At 40.5% G+C, this 20162-nt stretch overlaps 1 protein-coding gene across 1 annotated transcript in view; it reads left to right on the top strand.

Annotated features, from left to right (window-relative positions):
• Positions 1-20162, top strand: part of TEK (TEK receptor tyrosine kinase) — a 237637-nt gene that overhangs the window by 124550 nt on the left and 92925 nt on the right. The gene's annotated exons all lie outside the window — the stretch shown is intronic.

The raw sequence follows: 20162 nt of genomic DNA, 5'->3' as shown, positions 1-20162 counted from the left end.
TTTGTCACCTATATATAATGTGCTTCTTTGACACCTACAGTATATATAAAGTGCTTCTTTGTCACCTATATATAATGTGATTCTTTGACACCTACAGTATATATAATGTGCTTCTTTGTCACCTATATATAATGTGCTTCTTTGACACCTACAGTATATATAATGTGCTTCTTTGTCACCTATATATAATGTGCTTCTTTGACAACTACAGTATATATAATGTGCTTCTTTGTCACCTATATATAATGTGCTTCTTTGACACCTGAGGGCTGGGCAGCTGGCAGGGCAAAGGAGGAATGCAGCCCTCAGAGGCTTTCCTTGAGGCCTCTATGCTTTCTTATGAAGCAGTAAAAACACCCTTTTTTCATCCCGCCTCCTTATAAACACATTACCAATTGTACAGTACAACATTTTGATACTACTTCTCTTTCCTTGTGAATCTACTCTCCCCTTTACCCCACACACTCAGTCACCCTCCCCACACTAACCCATTCCCCTACACACCCATTGACACACCACATGCACTAATACAGCATTTCAAATAATATGTTCAATGTAGCATAATGTCACAGATCATGCATTATTTTATATATATATATATATATATATATATATATATATATATATGTAATGGGCTAGATTGCAGGTGGAGCGGTATTTTGCACTTCCATTGGGTTGCGATGGTATTACGAGTTGAATGTAAAAATGTATCGCACTCGAGCTAGTCCGGCAAGCACAAAAGGGGTAACTTCTCGCACGCTAACCCGAACTCATATTCTTATATGCGCTAACCGATCATGAAAATATGAATATTTCACATTCCAATGTTCTGCACATAACAGAATATGTTCTATTTATTCAAAAAGAAATATTTCTATATATAGCTGATGGTATTTTTGTACAATATATATGTATACCTATATATATATATATACACTGTATATATACACACACACACATACACATGATTATATATAGGCATAGATATATACAGATATATATAGGAATATCTATTTAAAAATACTTAGAACATATTCTCTTATGTGCAGAACATTGGAATGTGAAATATTTTCAGTAAATATACAGTATAACACTTTATTAAAAATAGATATTGCATAAATATTGTTTTTGATGTTTTCACAAAGGGCTCTAATGCACTTCTATCTATATATGTATACAAATATATTTATGTGTTTTTATGTGTGTTTGAATGTCTGTAAATACATATATACACATATAAATACATAGATACATATGTACCGTTATATATACACACATATATATATAATATATATATATATATATATATATATATACGCATACATGTTTAGACATGTATATGTATGCATGTCTATGTTAAAGTCCTTTGCCTGACAATTTTATTTCTAACACCTGAGATCTCATATCTTTGAGCCTTTATAACTTTAGTGTGCAATATTTTTTTAAAAAATATTTTTTATCAGGTGTGTTATTATGAGTGTAAAGGTACTTACTTTGTAATGTATTTTTTATGTGTTTTGTTCAACTTTTTAATTTCCACAGTGCATAACCACAGCACTCAGATCAAGGTAATGATTCTAGCTTAAATCGCGATTATGCTCATGCGATCGTGTTCAACTTGTAATATGAGCGTAATTTAACTTGCGCGCAAACAATCACGAAAACCCTTGTGCAAATGTTTGCACGCCACTTGTAATCTAGCCCAATGTATGTAACTAATGCCCTTGTCAATTGCCTAACTCTGAAAAGTCTTTTTCAGCTTTTAGATACCAAATACAAAATCAACTAATGGCTTCAAATATAATAATCTCTTCTACTAATGAAGTACCATTAATTCAATTATATATAACTCTACCTACAGCTTCTTATAGACACCTTTGCTCACCAGCTAAATACCTGTTTAGTTAAAGGGATACTAAACCCAAATTTTTTTCTTCCAAGGGATACTGAACCCAAATTTTTTCTTTTGTGATTCACATTGAGCTTGCAATTTTAACCAACTTTCTAATTTACTTCTATTATCAGTTTTTCTTCGTTCTCTTGGTATCTTTATTTGAAAAAACAAAAATGTAAGCTTAGCAGCCGTCCCATTTTTGGTTCAGCACATGGGTAGCACTTGTTAATTGGTAGCTAAATGCAGCCACCAATCAGTAAGCTCTACCCAGGCTTATAAGCTTACATTCCTGCTTTTTCAAATAGATACCAAGAGAACAAAGAAAAGTGATAATAGTAGTAAATTAGAAAGTTGCTTAAAACTGCATGCACTATCTGAATCATGAAAGAAAACATTTGGGTTTAGTGTCCCTTTAATGCAGCTACTATACAGCCTACTATTTATTTTCTTACATTTTGTGTGTTAGAAATTGCGTCGACAGGAAGGGTTTTCATTTTCTAAGTTATTCCATTTAATTAAAAGTTGCTGCCTGAACTAGAAAAACAATAAAATTAATAAACAATATAACATGAAAATCTACTTAAAGGGAGTCAAGGGACATGAAACCCCAAATTTTACTTTCATTATTCAGACAGAGAATACAATTTTAAAAAGTTTCCAATTTACTTCTATTATCAAATTTGCTTCGTTCTCATGTTATATTTGGTTGAAAAGATACCTAGGTAGGTAGCGTGCACATGCCTGAAGTACTACATGACATGAAATAGCGCTGCCATCTAATGCCCTAGCTAATGTATAATATTGTTGCAAAACTGCTGCCATATAGTGCTGCAGACACGTGCACACCCCTGAGCTTACATCCCAGCTTTTCAACAAAGGATAACAAGAAAATGAAGATAATTTAATATTAGAAGTAAATTGGAAAGTTGTTTAAAATGTTATGTTCTATCTGACCATGAAAGAAAAGCTTGGAGTTTTATCTCCCTTTAAACACATGAAAGCCACAATAAATAGGTGCATCACATGTTTTGGTTTTTCATTGATATTCACTGAAGAAAAATATACATTTCCAAAGTAAAAGGTTGCCAATTAATGCTATATTATGTTATATATTATATGATGCTGGCTGCCTAATGTATGGGACTTCCTGTTTTACACTTTACATTTTATATTAGTTATTAACAATTTAACAACCAATATTTATTATGTACAGCAACCTTATTGCAATTGTTAATTAGCAGTCTGATCATTTAAGAACACACTTCATAGTCTAAAAGTGGATATGAACAATATATATATAATAATAATGTGTGCAAAAAACTTGCTTGTAAAGTATTTTCTGATGAACTGGAATAATAAATGAATATGAAAAGCTTGTGATGAGTGAGAAATTAAGAAGTTTCTAAACAGATTTAAATGGCTTTGAATTTGGTGATGGGTTAGATTCTGGGTGATGTGGCAGTGGGATGGTGCTAAAATCTGGGTAGTGTTGGGCTAGAGTCTGGTTGATCTGGAGATACAGTGGAAATATAGGGCCCTATTATAAAAACTTTGCTGGGCTAGATGTGGTTTTCCATGCAGCCCTCATGGAATTATCTAAAAAATGGGCTGTCCCTGCGAATAACGAACTGTCTGCCATATAAGTAATGGGAGCTTTCTGCTATGTGTAAGTTCACAGTGGAGAATGAAGTACACAGGAAGAACCTGGCATATGTTTATACTTTAATATTACGCCTTTTGTTGAAAAATTTTGTTGCTATTTTTGATGCACCTTAACAATACATTTCCTGCATATTTTTGTGTGAATGGTTCAATTATTCATTCTGTATGATTTTTAAATTATGATTTTCATTGTGCACTTTTGAAATGTAAGCATCTCCTTCACGTACGAAAATGCAGTATACGCCCCTTAGCGAGACAACCTGTTTTCAGGGTAAAAGGGGCTTTAGAGAATTTCACCAGGGAATTAAAAATACTAATGAGCATTCTTAGAGAATCTCACCAGCTCAGATATCTTTAGAGAATCAGGTATATAGTTTGGAGATGGGATGTTGCTACATTCTTGGTGTCCTAGGGTGGTTGGGCCTAGAGTATGGGTAATTGGTGGTGACCTGGGGTTAGAGTTTAGGTGATCTGATGGTGGGATGGGCATAGAGTCTGGTTGACTGGGGCAGAGTAGATCTAGAATCTAGGTGATTTGGTGGTGGATACGGCTAGTGTCTGGGTGATGTGATGAATGGTTGGGGCTAGAGTGTGTGTGTGTGTGATCTTGGTATAGGTTTTGGGTAGGATGATGGTGGTGTTGGGTAATACTTGGGACAGAATCAGGGCATACTGTTCTAGGCTTTAGGCATTTATAGATAGGGTTAGGGTGGAGAGTGCATTTCTTTAATAGAACCTGGGACATAAATAAGCTGTGAGAGGGACAGTGGGTCAGAATATTCAACTTGTGACAGTAAATCACTAGGTACAAGTCAAAAGTGATGATAAATTGTTTGGGTTTCATGAGTATCTTCTGCAGAAGAGCAGCAAAAAGGGATATCAGTCCCTGCCTGGACCTAATCCAATAATCATTAGAGACATTAAACCCTACTTTATCAACTCATTTATAACTGGTCATGAGAGTCCTCGGCAGAGCAGATAATGGCAGCACCCATTACTTTATAGAAATTATTTTTCTTTATAGTTTTTATGTTTAACTAAATTTACCATTTTAACATTTACTAATTAGAGAATATTTAGTTATTTAAACAATGATAGTATAATGCTTTTTAAAAAGGAAGCTGCTTTAATTTTTTTTTAAGAGGAAATATGATGAACAGGGAAATAAGTTTATCCTCTTTGAAGCTTACCTAGACATCCCAAGCAGTGCCATCTGTTATACACCATTACTGTGTATGACACATCAGTTGAAGGGGGGGGGGGGGTGCTTTCAGAGCTCATTGTAGCCTCCTTTGCCCTTAACAGGGTGCTATGAGGTTGCAGAGGATATCAGCATCACCAGAGGTATTTGGGGATGCCAGTCAAAAACCCTGGATTCCTGGAAGTGTCAGGCTGCTTCACAGAGCTTAAAGGAGTTGGATGGGGTAAGTATTCAAACCCCTCAATCTCAGCTCCTTTAAGCCCAAGAAACCCACAAGACCAACTGTTTAAAGGTATCTTGGAGGCTAAAGTATAAGCACAATAGCCCACAACTTGATATTACACGTCCATGGTATATGAGCTTTACCAGAGATGGGTTAGCACGACCTTAATTATATATATATGTGTGTGTGTGTGTGTGTGTGTGTGTATGTGTGTGTATGTATGCATATGTGCATACAGTATATGTGTATACATGGGTATTTATTTGTTTACATGGGTAAACATGTATGTGCACACATAATACATATACATACATACTTTTATATGTTTAATGTGTTTTTAATAGATATGCTTGAAATTCCTGTTCTTTACTTTTTAATATTTAAATAGATATATCTATATATTTTTGTATATATATATACCAATTCTCCAATTTACTTGGAGTGTGTTTGGAGTGCTAAGGTTGTGTACGATATATATGTATACACATAGTGTGTATCTCTCTCTCTCGTATATACAGTATCTCACAAAAGTGAGTACACCCCTCACATTTTTGTAAATATTTTATTGTATCTTTTTATGTGACAACACTAAAGAAATGACACTTTGTACAATGAAATGGACAAACCACCAAGGGAACCATCAAAATTAGACCCTGTCAGTAACAACGCCAGCATCAAAACCTTTGCAAGGCTTATGCAGTCTAAGATGGATGCTAACATCAGCAAAGTGAATACTACAACACATAAACTCAGTGGCGTTGAAAGACTTACTACTGAAAACAATTAAGGAACTACCACCTCTTGATGAAGAGGCCTTGCTTGTCACACTAGATGTGACAAGCCTCTACACAGTTATTCCCCATCAGGAGGGACTACAAGCAGTAAACAGACAACTTGGCAAGTATCCTTTTATAGGACCCCCTGTGGAGATTCTAATTAATCTACTGGAATTTTGCCTCACTATGAACTACTTCTGTTTTGAACACCAATTTTATCTACAGAGAACAGGGACAGCTATGGGGTCCAATGTGGCCCTATCTTATGCTAACTTATATATTGCGGAATTTGAAACAAATGATATGGAATTGTTAAAAAACTAACGCATATTATTTTACAGACGCTATATCAATGATCTGGTGCTAATCTGGAGAGGTAGCAGAGTATCATTGGACATATGGTTTCAGAGCCTGAACAATGCCAATCCGGCACTCAAGTTTAAAATGGAGACAGATGACAGAAGGATTCACTTTTTGGATCTTCAGCTATATAAGGATGGAAGCCTTCTGAAAAGTACACTATACAGAAAGGAGACAGATAGAAACTCTCTCCTCTCATTTGTTAGTGGTCATCCACCATCGCTCAAGAGATCCCTGCCTAAATCCCAATTTAAAAGGGTCCAAAGAAACAACTCAGATGAGGAGAGAACCCAACAGCAGATGGAGGAAATGTATTAAAGGTTCTTGGACAGAGGATACCCATCTAGGATCCTAGATCAACAGTTGATGGAACTGGACCCCTCCAGAACTCGTGAACAGCTGACTTTTGTGATGACGTACATTCCTTCAACTAGCACTGGGACATAGTGAAGACTGATCCAACGTTGCCATTAAGGAATATGGTGCCACCACGTATGGACTTTCGTAAAACCACATCACTAAGGGATATGTTGGTAAAAACGGACCCCCATCCTTGCTATCAGATGAAGTCCTGGTTAGATAAAATAAAACTGGGTTGCTTCAGATGTCTTGGCTGCAGGACTTGCAGCGCCTTACAGACAGGACCATACTTCACTCATCCCACCAAGAAGATGAAGTACAAGCATAGATATCGCCTGACGTGCACAACCACGTACATTATGTACCTACTCCACTGTACTTGTGGCCTGTTTTACGTCGGAAAAATGACTGATGACTTGAGAACACGGATGGCCAACCACAGGTCATCTATACGCGTGGTCATTCAACCGGTGGCAAGACATTTCGTCCAAAAAGGACACACGGTGATCGATTTGAAATACACGATCATCAACCACGTACCTCCTTTAGCAAGAGGTGGGGACAGAGGGAAAATTCTTCTACAAAGGGAAGCAAGGTGGACCCACAGATTGGGTTCCCTGGCACCGAACGGCCTAAATGTTCACTTAGACTGGTATTGCTTTCTGTAATTATCTCTCTATAATTATCTCACTGTAACAATGCTGTTGTGATTTATACAATGGGGCAAAAAAGTATTTAGTCAGCCACCAATTGTGCTCCCACTTAAGAAGATCAGAGAGGCCTGTAATTTTCATCATATGTATACCTCAACTATAAGAGACAAAATGTGGAAACAAATCCAGACAATCACATTGTCTGATTTGGAAAGAATTTATTTGCATATTATGGTGGAAAATAAGTATTTGGTCACCTACAAACAAGCAAGATTTCTGGCTCTCACAGACCTGTATCTTCTTCTTTAAGGGGCTCCTCTGTCCTCCACTCATTACCTGTATTTTATGGCACCTGTTTGAACTTGTTATCAGTATAAAAGACACCTGTCCACAACCTCAAACAGTCACACTCCAAACTCCACTATGGTAAAGACCAAAGAGCTGTCGAAGGACACCAGAAACAAAATTGTAGACCTGCACCAGGCTGGGAAGACTGAATCTGCAATAGGCAAGCAGCTTGGTGTGAAGAAATCAACTGTGGGAGCAATAATTAGAAAATGGAAGACATACAAGACCACTGATAATCTCCCTCGATCTGGGGCTCCACGCAAGATCTCACCCTGTGGGATCAAAATGATCACAAGAACGGTGAGCAAACATCCCAGAACCACCTAGTGAATGACCTGCAGAGAGCTGGGACCAACGTAACAAAGGCTACCGTCAGTAACACACTACGCCGCCAGGGACTCAGATCCTGCAGTGCCAGACGTGTCCCCCTGCTTAAGCCAGTACATGTCCGGGCCCATCTAAAGTATGCTAGAGAGCACTTGGATGATCCAGAAGCGGATTGGGAGAATGTCATATGGTCAGATGAAACCAAAGTAGAACTGTTTGGTAGAAACACAACTCGTCATGTTTGGAGGAGAGAGAATGCTGAGTTGCAACCAAAGAACACCATACCTACTGTGAAGCATGGGGGTGGCAACATCATGCTTTGGGGCTGTTTCTCTGCAAAAGGGAACAGGACAACTGATTCGTGTACATGAAAGAATGAATGGGGCCATGTATCATGAGATTTTGAGTGCAATCCTCCTTCCATCAGCAAGGGCATTGAAGATGAAACGTGGCTGGGTCTTTCAGCATGACAATGATCCCAAACACACCACCCGGGCAACGAAGGAGTGGCTTCGTAAGAAGCATTTCAAGGTCCTGGAGTGGCCTAGCCAGTCTCCAGATCTCAACCCCATAGAAAACCTTTGGAGGGAGTTGAAAATCTGTGTTGCCCAGCGACAGCCCCAAAACATCACTGTTCTAGAGGAGATCTGCATGCAGGAATGGGCCAACATACCAGCAACAGTGTGTGACAACCTTGTGAAGACTTACAGAAAACGTTTGACCTCTGTCATTGCCTACAAAGGATATATAACAAAGTATTGAGATGAACTTTTGATATTGACCAAATACTTATTTTCCACCATAATTTGCAAATAAATTCTTTCCAAATCAGAAAATGTGATTGTCTGGATTTGTTTCCACATTTTGTCTCTCATAGTTGAGGTTTACCTATGATGAAAATTACAGGCCTCTCTCATCTTCTTAAGTGGGAGAACTTGCACAATTGGTGGCTGACTAAATACTTTTTTGCCCCACTGTACATGATGCTTATATCCATGACCTGGTTGGTCTTCCTCCTCTTCTATTTCTCTCTGGCCTCTTTATATACCCATATTGTGTTTTGTTCTTTTCTTCTCTCTTTTCCCTTCTGTATTCTGTTCCCTGGTTCTTGTCCAACATGTTCGTTTGCCTGCCTTATATATGTTTTATATGGGACTACCAGGACTTGTTCTTAGTTGCCTTGGCAACATCTGGCTGTATTATTATGTTTCATAGGAGTTTATTGAGCATGATGTTTCTGTATACTTGATGCCCCCTCCATATCCTCTACTAATTTCCCATTTTGATACCGGGGACGTTCCCCCCTGGGAACAGCACATATTTCTTAACTATAGTTTTGCATTGAGCAATCAATATAACTCCATCTATATACTGGGTGTATTATTGCTAGCATATACCATGACCCTCTGACTGGAGGCTGTTCCACCCTTTGATTGGCCCTCTATGACATGCCACTATACCGGGCATAGCCCGGCTGCACTGGGAACCCTGATATGCACTATATATATATATATATATATATATATATATATGCACTATATCGGCACAGTATTTAGTTTTGTGTACCAGCAATGCTACATTAGACTATGATGCCTTGTGTATGTATTCTATACCCTGCTTTGTGTATGTTTCTGGGGGGGACCATGCACTGTGGAATCTAGCCCCCTGATTGGCTCTCAATGGCACACCTCCATACCGGACAGTGTTTGGCAGTGCTGAGAATGCTATGATCTATTTTTTCCAGCACAGTATTTGAGTGTGTAGTTGCGTACCAGCCATAAGGTTATTTTCTGCTATTTTCTTCTACTCTGGCCATATCTGTTTCTATATGTATATGGCTACGTTGTACCATGTATTTGATAGATTTATTTTGCATTTATTACTGGGTATTTGCTTCACTGACTGAGGGTTGGGCGCTCCTCTGTGTCCTAGTACTGTTGATTGGCCATATTATGCCTTACCCATGATTGTGGGCCGTGTTGTTTGATATGGTTACTATGGTAACCATCCACCAGCCATAATTAGAATAAGGTGCATAAGGTTTATCAGGTACTGATATCACATTAACCTTGGGGCTTTCATTGCTTTGATAACCGGCTCTGAGCACTGTTAAACATACATTTTCCTTTATGGTTCTTTCATGTACTGTATATAGGTTACTTGGTGTTCACTATTAATTTGTATGATTAGATAGTCACACACACTGGGAGTGCCTAGGGCAGCACAAAACCTAAATAAGCCACTGATGTATATATATATATATATATATATATATATATATATATATATATATATATATATAATTATAGACATATATATATATATATATATATATATGTCAGAAATCTTTTGCAAACATATTGACATGTCCCTAAATTCTTTTTTTTTGTTCTAAACAATGTTGTCTTTCATATCTCTGTGTTTATTTATACCACTATATGTATATAGTGTAAATATATTATTATTCTGAGCAAGAATAATATACAAATATAACATGTAATCAGGGTATCATATGTATTTATTTGCAATCAATGTATATTTTAAGAGCTCAGATAGTTTTCTTTCTGCACCTGTGTAACCCCTCCTGATTGCAGTCTAGTTTTAAACATCACCCCTACACAGGTGTTAAAAATGGGCTGGCATATAAGATGACATTTCTTAATGAAAATGAAATTCAAGAGAAGGAAAAAGAATACTGAAAATAGCTTTACAGTAAAGAGGTGATTTTAATTTCTGCTGTATCAGATTCATGACAGTTTAATGTTAGGTAGACTATCCCTTTGAGCTATCAGTTTAAGATTATATGGAATCAATCATCATTTGATTATTAAAATCATTATCAAAAATATTACACTGTGTGGCCAAATGTCATCATCAATGTTTATCTTTAAAACTAATTTGACATATACATACCATTAAAGTATAATACACAATGTAACAAATTTCACTTACAAGTTCTGATGAGTGATTACTGACTCAAGTATAGAGCAATTTGATTAGTTAGTGATAGTAGAAAATGTATATTTCAATCTGAATGGCTGATTTCATTAATCACATGATTATGCATTTACCAATAAGAAGTTGTGGAAAACTTTACTAGTTTGTGGGTTGTTTAGGAGTTTGAGTATTGCATCAAATTTGGTGCGAAGTGGAGAGTTTGACTTGTATTACATGCGTTAAACATGGTGCAAATAGATTTATCCAAAAAAGGAAGTTAGCTATATTATGTAATGTATTTAGAATGTTATCCATTTGCAAGAGCACTAGATGGCAGAATATTAAGGAAACAAAGCAAATTTAATAATAGAAGTAAATTGGAAACGTTTTAAAGATGGTTTGCTCTGCCTTAATCACAAAAACATAAATTATGCTTACCTGATAATTTCATTTCCATTGAGGGGAGGAGAGTCCACGGCTTCATTCATTACTATTGGGAATTAAGACCCTGGCCACCAGGAAGAGGCAAAGACACTCCAGCCAAAGGCTTAAATACCTCCCCCACTTCCCTCATCCCCCAGTCATTCTGCCAAGGGAACCAGGAACAGTAGGAGAAATATCAGGGTATAAATGGTGCCAGAAGATGATTAAATTTAGGTCCTCCCCATGGGGTACCCTTTTCCCTGTCACTAGAGGCGGAGAAGGTGTTTGACAGGGTGAGATGGGATTACATGTTCCAAACCCATAAGGCCTTCGGGATACTGGACTCACTCGGTATAGCCATGGGAGCTCTCTACTCATCCCGCACAGTGAGAATTAGGGGGCTGGGCTTCTGCTCGCCGCCTATAGACATTACAAATGGTACGAGGCAGGGGTGCCCGCTTTCCCCTATCTTATTTGCTCTGTCCATCGAGCCCTTGGCAGAGGCAATTAGGCAATCCAGAGACATCCAGTGTCTTATGATCCATGACACAGAGCAAAAATTGGTTCCCTTCGCTGACGATCTAACCATTATTCTAACCGCTGTTTGACCCTTTAAGTTATTTTGGCACCCATTGGTACTATAAAATTAACGTTGCTAAAACTGAAACTTATTCTCTGGGGATTCCCCCCAGAGAGTTATTGAAACTTCAAAGAACCTTTTTGTTTAAGTGGTCCACCAAAGGAGTCAGACACCTGGGGATTTTCCTGTCCCATGACAGGACCATAACCCTCAATGAGAATTATCACCCTCTACTGAAGGAGATAGATACCCTTCTTAAATCTAAAAGATACGAAGAGGTGTCGTGGCTGGAAAGAGTGGCGGCAATAAAGATGATGATCCTACCAAAATTGATGCCTACCTCTACAAGTTTCCTCACACCTCCTAACAAAGTTTCAAAAACTATTTAACAATTATGTCTGGGAGGGGAAGAGGCCAAGGGTTGCAGCTTACATACTCCAAAACTCAGTGGACCAGGGAGGAGTTGGCCTCCCCAACGTTTGCCTCTATCATGATGCAGCAATGGCATCCCATGTGTCTGCATGGGGCCCCAACTTACCTCCTACTAGGTGGCGCAAATTGGAACAGGCCTCCCTCCCAGCCTATGTCGAGCTAGCGGATTTGTTATGGGTTCCCAAACACAGCCCTGCCCAACCAGCGATTTCAAACCCAATTGTTGAGGATATCCGAAAAGCATGGCTCAGAATAAGACATAACTCAGATATTGCCCCTCACCCAACTCCTGTCCATTCTATCATTGGTCTATTGCTGAGCCTCCCCAATACCCACTTCAATGCCTGGAGGACTTCCCACCTACTCTCCATCAAAGACTTTTATGCTAATGAGCATCTGCTTAGCCATGATGAGCTGATAGAACGCTTAGAAATACCACCTAAACTCCATTTTGATCTGATGAGACTGAGATCACTGCTGCAATCCTGGGGGTTCCTTCAGGAAACCCCAAGAGAGCTTATGTTATGGGAGTCTAGATGGAAATCAGGGCTCCAGCTATTTCAACCCTTATCAACACATTAATTATGCCTCTTAAAGAATGATTTTGTATTCAAAACACCACATATTCTGGCTTGGGAGTTGGAGTGGACACAGGAGTATACTCCCCAACAATGGATATGAGCCATAACCTCTACTAGGGCCGTTGCACACTGTGTCACTCTGTACAAACTCTACTATAAGCTGCTGACGAGATGGCACCTGGTCCCAACCAAGTTGCAGAAATATTATCCTACATGCTCCGCGCAGTGCTGGAGGGGCTGTGGAGAGAGGGGTAGCCCCATGCACATATGGTGGGACTGCCCGCTTTTAAGTACCTACTGGTCCAAAACGAAGGAGCTCTTCTGTATATATATGTAAGCACTTTGGCTCTGATTTGTCATTGTGAATGGATTAATCCTCTTCTGTATTGTTTCTACTTGTTTGTAATAAAAAAATATTCTTGAAAAAAAAAGATTAGGTCCGCCCAACGGAGATACGGGCGGGAGCCGTGGACTCTCCTCCCCTCGATGGAAATTAAATTATCAGGTAAGCATAATGTATCTTTTCCATCTAAAGGGGAGGAGAGTCCATGGCTTCATTCATTACTATTGGGAACATATACCCAAGCTCTAGAGGACAGTGAATGAAACCGGTAGGGTAAAGGCAGACCCTAATCTGAGGGCACCACAGCCTGCAAAACCTCTCTCCCAAAAACAGCTTCCGCAGAAGCAAAAATGTCAAATTTGTAAAACTTTGTAAAAGTGTGTAAGGAGGACCAGGTAGCCGCCTTACAAATCTGCTCCATAGAGGCCTCATTTTTGAAGGCCCAAGCCAAAGCCACAGCTCTAGTTGAATGAGCCATGATCCTCTGAGGAGGCTTATGTCCCGCTGTCTCATAGGCCAAGCAAATCAAGCTCCTCAAACAAAAATATATAATATAATATATTCCCAGAATACACCACAAAAAGATATGTAGACTGTCTGAAATCCTTAGTAACCTGAAGATAAAACTTCAAGGCACGAACCACATCCAGGTTATGAAGTAACCTCTCCTTTGAAGAAAAAGTGCTATGACCCAAAGAAGGAACAATTATTTCCTGATTGATGTTATGGTTAGACACCACCTTGGGGAGAAACCCCAACCCAGTGCGCAGCACAGCCTTATCCGCACGAAACAGATAAGGAAGATCACATTGCAAGGCAGCTAGCTCAGATACTCTGCGTGCCAATGCAATAGCCAACAGGAAGAGGACCTTCCAGGACAGAATCTTAATGTCTATGGAATGCATAGGTTCAAACGGAACCCTCTGCAAAACCTTAAGGACTAAGTTTAAGCTCCAAGGCAGATCCAACTGTCTAAAGACTCAGCGAGTCTCCTATGCAACAAGACATTAATAATGATAATGCCGAAATCTGTCCCTTTAAGGAACTAGCGGCAAGACCCTTCTCTAAACCATCTTGGAGAAAGGACAGAATCCTGGATACCTTCACCTTATGCCATGGATATCCATGCTTCTCACACCAGGACAAGTACGTTCACCACACCTTATGGTAGATGTGACGAGTAACTGGCTTCCTTGCCTAAATTATGGTATCAATCACACTTTCAGAAAAGCCTCTGTTAGCTAAGACTATGCGTTTAATCTCCACACAGTAAGGCTCAGAGAATCTAGATTTTGATGTTGAAAGGGGCCCTGAGACAGCACATACCTGCAACAGGGTAACTTCCACGGTGGAGAGGATGACATCCCCAACAGATCCGCAAACCATGTCCTCCACGGCCATGAAGGAGCAATCAGAATGGTCGAGGCCTGATCCTGTTTAATGCATGCCACTATGCGAGGTAGAAGTGGTAACGGAGGAAAAATATAAGCTAGGCTGAAACCCCAAGGAACCACTAAGGCATCTATCAGCTCTGCCTGGGGATCCCTGGACCTCGACCCATATCGAGGTAGTTTGCAATTGAGTCTGGACACCATGAGATCTATCTCCGGCGCTCCCCATCTGTGACATATCTCCGCAAACACTTCGGGATGAAGAGACTATTCCCTGGATGGAAGGACTGTCTGCTGAGAAAATCTGCTTCCCAGTTGTCCACACCCGGAATGTGAATCGATGAGAGCGAGCAGTTGTGGGACTCCGCCCACTCCAGAATCCGAGACACCTCCCTCATCGCGAGGGAGCTCCTCGTACCACCCTGATGGTTGATGTAAGCCACCGAGGTAATGTTGTCGGTCTGAAATTGAATGAAACTGACCAACCCCAGAGAAGGCCAAGCCTTCAGAGCATTGTGGATCACTCGTAGTCCTAGGATGTTGATCGGAAGGAGAGACACCTCCCTGGACCACTTTTCCTGTGCCATCCTGGCACCCCAAACAGCTCCCCATCCTGACAATCTGGTATCTATGGTCACAATCTCCCAGGAGGTCTCAAGAAGTATGTCCCTATGGACAGTTGCTCCGGACGAATCCACCAAGAGAGGGAGTTCTGAGTCAGAGCATCCAGGGATATCAGCTGTGATAGATCTGAATGATTGCCATTCCACTGCCTCAACATGCACAATTGAAGAGGTCTGAGGTGGAACCTGGTGAATGGGATGACATCTATGCTTGACACCATGAGACCTATCACCTCCATACATTGAGCCACCGATGGGCTGATCTGTGAGAAATATCTTCATGGACATAGAGTCTATTATCGTGCCAAGGAACTCCACCCTGTTGCTGGGAACCAGGGAACTCTTTTCTGAGTTGATCTGCCAACCCTGAGATTGGAGCAGAAGAAGAAGAGCCCTCGAATGATTCTCTATGAGGCTGAGCGACGGCGCCTGAACCAATATGTTATCCAGGTAAGGTGCCACCACAATGCCCCTGGATCTGGCCACTGCAAGCAGCGCCCCCAGAACCTTAGTGAAGACTCTCAGGGCCGTCACCAGACCAAAAGGAAGGGCCACAAACTGGAAGTGTTGGTACAGAAATGCAAATCTTAGGAACCTGAAGTGGTCCCTGTGGATTGGCACATGAAGGTAGGCGTCCTTCAAATCTATAGTCATCATGAACTGTCCCTCTTGAACTAGGGGCAGAATAGATCTGATTGTTTCCATTTCGAATGATGGAACACTTGGAAACTTGTTTAAACACTTTAGGTCCAGAATCGGGCGGAACGTGCCCTCCTTCTTTGGAACCACCAAAAGGTTGGAATAGTACCCTCGACCCCTTTCTGCTAGGGGTACTGGTACGATAACCCTGAGAGAGGCGAGTTTTCTCACATGCTCTAAAAAGGCCTCTCTCTTCTCTGGTCTTGAAGACAGGTTTGACAGGAGGAATCTGCCCTCGGGCGGATGGGATCTGAACCCTATCCTGTAACCCTGGGAGACAAACTTCTAGTACCCAAGGGTGCTGAACGTCCTGCAACCATGCGTCTGAGAATAGAGATAATCTGCCGCCTGCATGATCCGGAGACCGGTCGGGGGCCGCCCCTTCATGCCGATTTTGTCTCGGCGGGCTTCTTGCTCTGCTTGGACTTGTTCCAAGATTGAGCAGGCTTCCAATATCCCTTGGACTGGTCCGCTTTCGCAGTGGGTTGCTGGCGCTGGGCCTTGTCCGCACGAAAGGTGTGAAATTTATATCCCTTAGGCTTAGCCTTCTTATCCTGCGGTAGGAAAGCTCCCTTGCCTCCTGTAACCGTGGATATAATCGAATCCAATCCTGGACCTAACAGGATCTTTCCTTGAAAAGGCAGGGACAACAGCCTCATTTTAGAGGTCATGTCTGCAGACCAAGATTTTAGCCACAGAGCCCTGCGCGCTAAAACAGAAAAACCTGACACCTTAGCATTCAGGCAAATAATTTGCATATTGGCACAGATGAAAGAATTGGCGACCTTCAGTGCCTTAATCTTCTCCTGTATCTTGTCGATGGATGTCTCCCCCTCGACCATTTCACACAGGGATTCCCACCAATATGTTGCAGCTCCAGCGACCGCTGCAACGGCCGCTGCTGGCTGAAAAACAAACCCTGTATGCTGAAACATCTTTCTCAACATGTTTTCCATCTTTTTTATCCATGCTCTTTAAACAACTAACTATTCTCGAGGGGAATAGTCGTCCACTTCTCGAGCGTAGAAATGGCCCCATCTACCTTAGGGATGGTCCCACACAGCTCAAGCTGAGAGTCCGGGAAGGGAAACAATTTTTTAAAAGAAGAAGAAGAAGAAGGGGAAAAAGACAAACCCAATCGCTTCCATTCATTCTTAATAATATTTGCCAATATTGACTGAGGTACTACCCTGTCCTCGTATACCTTGTCAAGCTTAGGAATCGCAGGTTCCTCCGGTATCTTAGGTTCTGGAACCTCCAGAGTAGCAAGTACCTGCCGTAGCAGAAAGCGCAAATTCTCCATCCTAAACTGCTGCCGGAGGTTTAGATGACAAAGACTCCGACCCAGAAGGGGCCTCCTCTGAAGAGTCGGAGTGGGCCTCATCCTCGTATAGAGCCTCTAGATCATCCATCAGCATGGACAAAACCTGGGCCGGACCATTATGATAAACCCTACGCTTGTGCTTAGCAGAACGTGGTAAGGCATGGATCACTTTCGAAACCGCTGATTCCAGTTGGTCCACAAAGTCTGACGGCCAACAAATCTCTCCCGAAGGAGTAACGGTTGGACCCCGGGGCACTGCATGTGCAATCTGAGATGAATGCAGGGAATGCACCTCCTGGGACGAAGAATCCTCAGAGGTGGATGGCTCAGCAGTACTAGACATCCGTTTGCATTTAGATGTTGTAACTTTATCAAGGCATGTGGAACATAGTTGAGCAGGTTGATCTACCAGAACCTCCTCACAGTAAACACAGGAATGAGACTTTGTTAAGGAAGGAGAGCCCTCCAACACATCAGAGCCCTCCATCGCTTGCGCGTGTGGGCAGACTAACTTTATTTAGAAAAAAAGCACCTTTATACCACCAATGGCCGGGGCACTCACCACCTCCTAGGACCCGGACTACAGAAACTGCTACGTTTCCTGCGCCACAGATCAACAGAGAAGGATAGATAGACACACCCAGTCACATGGAATGCCTGGCAGGACCGCCCCTGCACTAAGGAAAAACGTGCCAAAAAATGGCCGTGCCAAATTTCCACAAGTAACCTAAAGTTCCACACATTGCCAGAGCCTCATCTCGTACATAACACAGCAATGACACAATAAACAATATTATGTATAAACCGCTCCGTTCAATAATCCCCCTTTCAGGAATATTTACCCTTGATTCTGTACAGATAAAAGGCACCACGCTGTGACCCTGTCTTCTATGTTATGTTGTAATTATTTTGGTCACTTTGGCAGCACTCCCACAATATGTGTGCTAATAAATAAAATGTTTTTTGGTGTGCTTAACCAAACCCCCTTGTTGTTGTACTGTCTTCTATGTTATCATTATTATAAAAAATGAAACGATCTTGCCAGAATCTATGCCGTGGAACAGGAACACGGCCCTTCAAGTGTGACAGGTTTGTAACCTCGCTCCTGACATGGACTTGAGTGAAGAAAGCAGGCAGCGAAACTTGTCAACGCTGATTGCTTGTGGAGCTGTTAAATTTTGCAGAAAGACTCTCCCTGCATCTCCGGACTCTAACTTTCGCCCAGGCTTTCACTGAGAGACTAACAGGACTACTTAAAACTCCAGTCCCATTGCGAAGAGTACTACCCCCCATAAGAGACCACTCCGAAACTCCAGCACTCCTCTGCCATCCTCCTGTGACGAAAGGCAAAGAATGACTTGGGGATGAGGGAAGTGGGGGAGGTATTTAAGCCTTTTGCTGGAATGTCTTTGCCTCCTCCTGGTGGCCAGGTTCTTAATTCCCAATAGTAATGAATGAAGCCGTGGACTCTCCTCCCCTTTAGATGGAAAGACAAATTTTAGGGTTTATATCCCTTTAACAAGACAGATTTTCATTTATTTTTTGGGGGGGTATCTCTTATTAATCTGTAACACAATCACTTTAACTGAAAGTAGCAATGAAACTTTCATTAATCAGATAGAGCATACAATTAGAAAACAAAACAAAGCTTTTTTTAACCTTTAATATCAAATGTACCTTTTTTTGTATACTTGCTTGAAACATGGCCCCTTTCCATGAGAATACGCTCTGTTAGGAATACTTCAGGACTGCACTTGTGAAACTGTACTGTATAAGACATAGATTCTTGTAGCTAGGATCATTATGTATATTTGATGTACTGATAGCATCTTGTTAACTTCTAATGGAACCTTTATGGTAAGTGTATAGACTTTTTTGAGGTGGCTTAACTTAAAGAAACATAAAACACAAAAAAAAATATTTCAAGGTTTAGTTAGAACAAACAATAATACAATAATCAAATGTCCTTAATTATCTTTGTATCCTTTGTTGAAGAAGCAGTAATCCACTACAGGGAGCTAGCTGAACACATCTGACGAAAAGTGGCATATACATGCAGTCACCAATCAGTAATTAGCCCCTACTGGTGCATTGCTGATCCTGAGCCTACCTAGGTATTCTTTTCAACAAAGGATATCAAAAGAACAAAGCAAATTAGATAATAGAAGTAAAATGGAAAGTTGCTGAAAATAATATGCTCTATCTGAATCATAAAAAAAAAATATTGGAGTTTCATGCTCCTTTAAGTGGCAACAATTTTTCAAACATTTCCTGTTTATCAACAAGAGTCCTGCCGTTTTCTCCATCTTGGCCACTGTGCCACTGTGTATGCTTTTCTCTACAGATGTAGCTGTGATCGGACTTGTGGTGCACATCAATTTGAAGCCAGATTGTGATGAATAATTGTGAGAACAAAAAATATTTTTTTGCTATTGTTTTTACTTTTTACACGGGAATTATGGTGTCTTGTGGTGCTAGATTTATAAAACTTCCTATAATTAGGATATAAGTGTGTAAATACTATATCATTGTTGATTTAATGTCCAACTGAGAGTGCTTTTCATATTTTTGTATTTATATACTGTATATATGTATAACTGTATATGGTTTTAAATAAAGGTTATTAAATTAAGATCAGTATTAATCATACCTTGCAGAGCACCAATTTCCATCTTTTCATAGATAATATTTTGCAGACGTGTCCTCAAGAAAGGCATTAACACTACTAATGCCAACAAAAGTCAATAAATGAGTTAACCTTGTGCAGACTATTTGCCTTTTTGTTTACCATCTATTATTAACCCCTTAAGGACCAGCGACGTACCCTGTATGTCGCTGGCCTTTTTTTGGGACTTGATTTTTTTAAAGCGCGGTCTTTCCACCAGCATTGAGACTGCTCTATTCCACAAAGCCTGCTGGAGGGAGGGCATTAATATTGTGTTCTTGCTAGACTTGTGCTATTATGTCCTGAAAAAACCCTTAACAACCAGTGACATACAGAGTACATTGTGGTCATTAAGGGGTT

This window comes from Bombina bombina, chromosome 2 (assembly GCF_027579735.1).
Source record: "Bombina bombina isolate aBomBom1 chromosome 2, aBomBom1.pri, whole genome shotgun sequence".
Taxonomy (NCBI): Eukaryota; Metazoa; Chordata; class Amphibia; order Anura; family Bombinatoridae; genus Bombina; species Bombina bombina.
This window is presented reverse-complemented; position numbering and strand designations above follow the sequence as displayed.